At 41.8% G+C, this 5,759-nt stretch overlaps 1 protein-coding gene across 2 annotated transcripts in view; it reads right to left on the bottom strand.

Moving 5' to 3' along the window:
• Window positions 1–5,759, bottom strand: part of ZNF331 (zinc finger protein 331) — a 48,974-nt gene that overhangs the window by 34,132 nt on the left and 9,083 nt on the right. For both annotated transcript variants that reach the window (XM_008067369.2, XM_021717252.1), the window contains exon 4: window positions 5,367–5,483. The gene's annotated coding sequence lies outside the window, so the exon portion shown is untranslated. The remainder of the gene's footprint in view (window positions 1–5,366; window positions 5,484–5,759) is intronic.

A 5,759-nucleotide genomic window follows, 5' to 3' on the forward strand; every position in this document is an offset into this window, starting at 1 on the left:
CCAGACTGGAGTACAGTGGCCGCTCCTGGCCACTGCAGCCTCAACCTGCTGGGCTCCGGCAATCCTTCCTCCTCAGTCTTCCAAGTAGCCAGAACAACAGGCACGCACAACCCGCCCGGCTAATTTTTGATTTATTGTGGAGACGAGGTCTCGCCAAGTTGCCTGGGTGGGTCTCAAACCCGTGGGCTCAGGCAATCTACTCACCTCGGTCTCCCAAAGTCCTGGGATTACAGGTTGAGCCACTGAGCCTGGCCTAATTTTTTTGATTTATTGTAGATACAAGGTCTTGCCAAGTTGCCTGGGCAGGTCTCGAACCTGCTGGCTCAGGCAATCCACACGCCTCGGCATCCCAAAGTGCTGGGTTTACAGTCTGAGCCACTGAGCTTGGCTAAGATCCTATCTTTAATTAAAAAAAAAAAAAGAAAGAAAAAGAAAATTACAGGCCAATAAAGATGAGCACACAAATAAAAATTGTCAACAACTTGCACTACATGTTATCTGCATGCAGCAGTTTATTCCTGCTGGGGTGTTCAAAGAACAGTGCCATAGAAATTCAGTATCTGGCTGGGTGCGGTGGCTCGTGTCTATAATCCCAGCACTTTGGGAGGCTGAGGTGAGAGGATTGCCTGAGCCCACAGGTTCGAGACCAGCCTGGGCAACATGGTGAGATCTCGTCTCTACAATAAATCAAAATATCAGTCCACCATGGTAGCACACACCTGTAGTTCCAGCTACTTGGAATGCTAAGGCGGAAGGATCACCTGAGCCCAGCAGGTCGAGGCTGTGGTGGCTGGGAGCTTGCTACTGCACTCCAGTCTATCTGGCATCATTAGTTTTTTTGGCCTTGTGTATCTGAAACCTGGTGTTTCTACTGATTCAATATTTCTATTAAAATATTACCAACTTCTTACAAGTTGACCACTCAACAAAGCAGGCTTGAACTATGTGGGTCCAATTTTATGTGGATTTTCATCCAACTCTGCTACCGTAAGACAACAAGACTAAAACCTCTTCTTCTTCCTCTTCCTCAGCCTTTTCATCAAGAAGATGAAGAAGACGAAGACTTTTATGATGACCCACTTCCACTTAATGACTAGTAAATATATTTTCTCTTCCTTATGATTTTTTTATTTTTGAGTCAGAGTCTCACTCTGTCGCCCAGGCTGGAGTGCATTTGCATGCTCATGGCCACTGCACCCTTCACCTGCTGGGCTCAGGCGATCCTTCTGTCTTCTGCCTCAGTCTCTCAAGTGGCTGGGACTACAGGTGCGTACCACCACGCCTGGCTAATTTTTGATTTATTGTGGAGACGAGGTTTCGCCAAGTTGCCCAGGCTGGTCTCAGACTCCTGGGCTCACGCAATACTCTTGCCTCCACTTCCCAAAGTGCTGGGATTACAGGTGTAAGCCACTGCACCCAGCCCTCCTATGATTTTAATAACATTTTCTTTATTTTATTATAACAATACAGGCCAGGCTCGGTGGCTCAGCCTGTAATCCCAGTGTTTTGGGAGGCTGAGGTGAGTGGATTGCCTGAGCCTGCAGGTTCGAGACCTGTCTGGGCAACTTGGTGAGACTTCATCTCTATAATAAATCAAAAATTAGCTGGGCATGGTAGCGCGTACCTGTAGTTTCAGTTACTTGGAAGGCTGAGGCGAAGGATCGCAGGAGCCCAGCAGGTCGAGGCTGTGGTGGCCAGGAACGGCTACTGCACTCCAGTCTGGGTGATAGAGTGAGACTCCAACTCAAAAAAAAAAAGTACAGTATAGAATACATATAGTGTGAAAATGTGTTGATTGCTCATGTTATTGGTAAGGCTTCCAGTCAACAGTACACTATTAGTAGTTAAGGTTTTGGGGAGCTGAAAGTTATATGTGGATTTTTGACTGTGGTGGGGGTCAGCATTCCAGCCCCTCTTTATTCAAGGGGTCAACTGATCTCAGCAGTACACTGTAAGGATCATTCACCATGATCAAGTAGGATGCAAGGATGTTTCAACATATTCAAGTCAATTAGTGTGATATGCCACATTTACAGATGGAAGGACAGAAACCATATGATCCACCTCAATAGATGGAGAAAAAAAAAATCAGACAAAATGTATTCTCTTCTCATGATAAAAACTTATTATTATTATTATTTTTTGGAGATGGAGTCTCACTCTATTGCCCAGGCTGGAGTGCACTGGCATGCTCCTGGCCACCGCAGCCTCAACCTTTTGGGCACTGGCGATCCTTCCACCTCAGCCTTTCAAGTAGCTGGAACTACAGGCGCACGCTACCACACCCAGCTAATTTCTTTGGTTTATTGTAGAGACAAGGTCTCGCCATGTTGCCCAGGCTGGTCTCGAACTCACGGGCTCAGGCAATCCTCTCGCCTTGGCCTCCCAAAGTGCTGGGATTATAGGCTTGAGCCACCGCACCTGGCTGGTAAAAACTTTTTAAAAAATTAGGTACAGAAGGAATATACGTCAGCACAATAAAAGTCATATATCACAAGCACACAGATAACATCATACTCAATGTTGAAAAAAATGGAAGTTTTCCCTTCAAGATTAGAAACAAGACAAGAATGCTAACTCACACCAATTTTATTCAATATAGCACTGGAAGTCCTAGTCAGAGCAATTAGGCAAGAAAAAGAAATAAAAGGGATCCAAATAGGAAAGGGATAAGTGAAACTGTCTGTTTGTAGATGATAAGATCTTTTATACAGAAAATCCTAAAGACTCTAGTAAAAAACTGTTAGAAATAATAAACAAATTAAGTAATTATATAAAATCAAAATTCAAAAATTAGTAGTAACTGTATACATTAACAATGAACTATATGAAAAAGAAATCAAGAAAACAACCTTATTTACAAGAAAATAAAAAAAAAACTTAGAGAAATTTAAGCAAGGATGTAAAAGATTTACACTGAAAATTACAAACATTGATGAAAGAAATTAAAGATGCAAATAAATGGGAAGATAACCTATGTTTGTGAATTTGTTAAAATTGTTTTTTGTTTTTGTTTTTTGAGTTGGAGTCTCACTCTGTCACCCAGACTGGAGTGCAGTGGCTGCTCCCGGCCACGACAGCCTCGACTTGCTGGGGCTCTGACGATCCTTCTGCCTCAGCCTTCCAAGTAGCTGGAACTACAGGTGCGTGCTACCACATTGGCTAATTTTTTTTTATTTATTGTAGAGATGAGGTCTCACCAAGTTGCCCAGGCGGGTCTCGAACCCGTGGGCTCCGGCAATCCACTCACCTCAGCCTCCCAAGGCGTGGGATTACAGGCTGAGCCACACTGAGCCCAGCTTTGTTTTTTAAAAAATTTCAAATTGCAGGTTCGAGACCAGCCTGGGCAGGCGAGACCTCATCTCTACAATAAATCAAAAAATTAGCTGGGCCTGGTAGCGTGTGCCTGTAATTCCGGCTACTCGGAAGACTGAGGCGGAAGGATCGCGGAGCCCAGCAGGTCGAGGCTGTGGTGGCCGGGAGCGGCCACTGCACTCCAGTCTGGGCGACAGAGTGAGACTTCAACTCAAAAAAAAAAAAAAAATTTCAAATTTTAATTTTAGTACAATTAAAGATGAAGAGTACAATTGATACTGTTAAAATTGTTAGTAATCATTATACCTAAAACAATCAACAGATTCTATGAATCCTTATCAAACTGTCAGTGAAATTTTTACAGAAATTAAAAAAAAAAAAGCAGGCCTAAAATGTGCATGAAGCCAGAAGTTGTGGCATGCACCTATCGTCCCAGTTACTTAGGAGGTTGAGATGGGAGGACCGCTTGAGGCAAGAAGTTTGAGGTTGCAGTGTGTTACGCTCATACCTGAGAATAGCAACTGTACTCCAGCATGGGCAACACAGCAAAACTCCATCTCTTAAAAAAAAAAAAATTGTATGGAACCGAAGAGACCCCAAATACCCCAAAGCAATCTTAAGCAAATACTGAACCTGGAGGCATTATACTACCTGATCTCAAATTTTACTACAAAGCTGTAAGTAATGAAAACAACATGGTATTGGTTTAAAAACACAGACAAATAGAAGAACAAAGAGCTTAGAAATAGATCTAAATTCACTAAATCTAAATTCATGGTCAACTCATCTTTGAACAAAGGTGCCAAGATCATGCAATGGGAAAAGGATAGTCTCTTAAATAGTGGGAAAACTGGCCAGCTACATGCTGAAGAATGCAACTCGACCCTTATTTCACATTTTAAAGAAAAATAAACTAAAAATGGATTAAAGATATAAACATAAGACCAGAAGTATAAAACTCCTAGAACAATACATAGGGGAAAATATCTTTCATATTGGCCTTGGCACAAGTTTTAGGATATCATACCAAAATCTCATTCTACAAAAGCACACACACACACAAAAAGGCTACATCAAAACTAAAAAGTTTTAGGATATGACCCAGCAATCCCACTCTGGTATATATCCAAAGGAAATGAAATCAGTATCTCATAGAGATGCCTGCACTCCCATGTTCATTGTAGCATTAGTCACACTAGCCAAGGAAAGGAATCAACCTACATATCCATCAGTGAAGAATCGATAAAGAATATGAGGGATGGACCCCAAAAACCCAGAATTTATTTATAAAAATTGTGTATTTATTCTTACATGTTTGAACTTTAGTCACCTTCAGGTCCTCTCTGTTTGATGCAATACACCTATCAAGACATTTTCCACTGCTCAGAACAGTTTTTGAACTCATCAATTCTGATGCCTTTTGGTGCTTCTGCTGTTTTTTGTTTCACCTCTTCCACATCAGGAAAAAGTTTCCCTTTGAGGATCTTTTTCATCCGGCGAAACAAAAAAAAAGTTGCTTGGGGTGAGAATGGGTAAATAAGGAGGTTGGGCATGAAGGTCATGCCAGTTTTGGCCAAAAATTGCTGAACACCCAGTGCGGTGTAGGCAGGTGTGTTCATAAATCACCCATCCTGAAATGAGCAAACGTGTTGAAAGAATCATCAAAAAAAAAAAAAAAAAAAATCTCTGAAGTTGAACACAGGCTTTTATAACTATGCTAGCTGGTACATTGATGCTGATGGGTTCCTAAAATGCTTACCAAGCGGGGGGAGCCTATACTACAAGGGGCTCACTCGCAAAAAAAAAAAAAAAAAAAAAAAGATAATTCTGGGTTTTTTTTGGGTCCTCCTCGTATTCCCTACCTAACCTTTTGCAGAAACAATTTGCCAATCCCTATCCTAGATTCAGAACTCATACTGAATATCAAACTATATGGTTTCTTCAGGTCATACAAAGAAGCAACTGAAAAAAACTAAAGCTGTCATTCTAAAGAAGTCCTGGTTAAAAGAACAAATTTCAATTTATTGAGTAATTAAAAAAAAAGTCCCTACCTTTGATGACACAGAAATGTGTTCAAACTCCACTCTTAAAAACTTCACAAAGCTGACAACTTTATCATGTGCTGATTAAACAATCAAATCTCCTTTTCTGTGCTCCGAAAATCAGTCCTATGGAAGAGACCAAAGAAATCTGGTGTTTGATTTTGCATAAAAACGAATACCTTCCTTAGAAAGCACATTGTAGGCCAGGCATGGTGGCTCAGCCTGCAATCCCAGCATTTTGGGAGGCTGAGGTGAGTGGATTGCCTGAGTTCGTACGTTTGAGACCAGCCTGGGCAATTTGGCAAGACCTCATCTCTACAATAAATCAAGAAAAATTGGCCAGGCTCGGTGGCTCAGCCTGTAATCCCAGCACTTTGAGAGGCTGAGGTGAGTGAATTGCCT

Source organism: Carlito syrichta, unplaced genomic scaffold (genome assembly GCF_000164805.1).
Source record: "Carlito syrichta isolate Samal-C Ts95f unplaced genomic scaffold, Tarsius_syrichta-2.0.1 Scaffold309491, whole genome shotgun sequence".
NCBI lineage: Eukaryota > Metazoa > Chordata > Mammalia > Primates > Tarsiidae > Carlito > Carlito syrichta.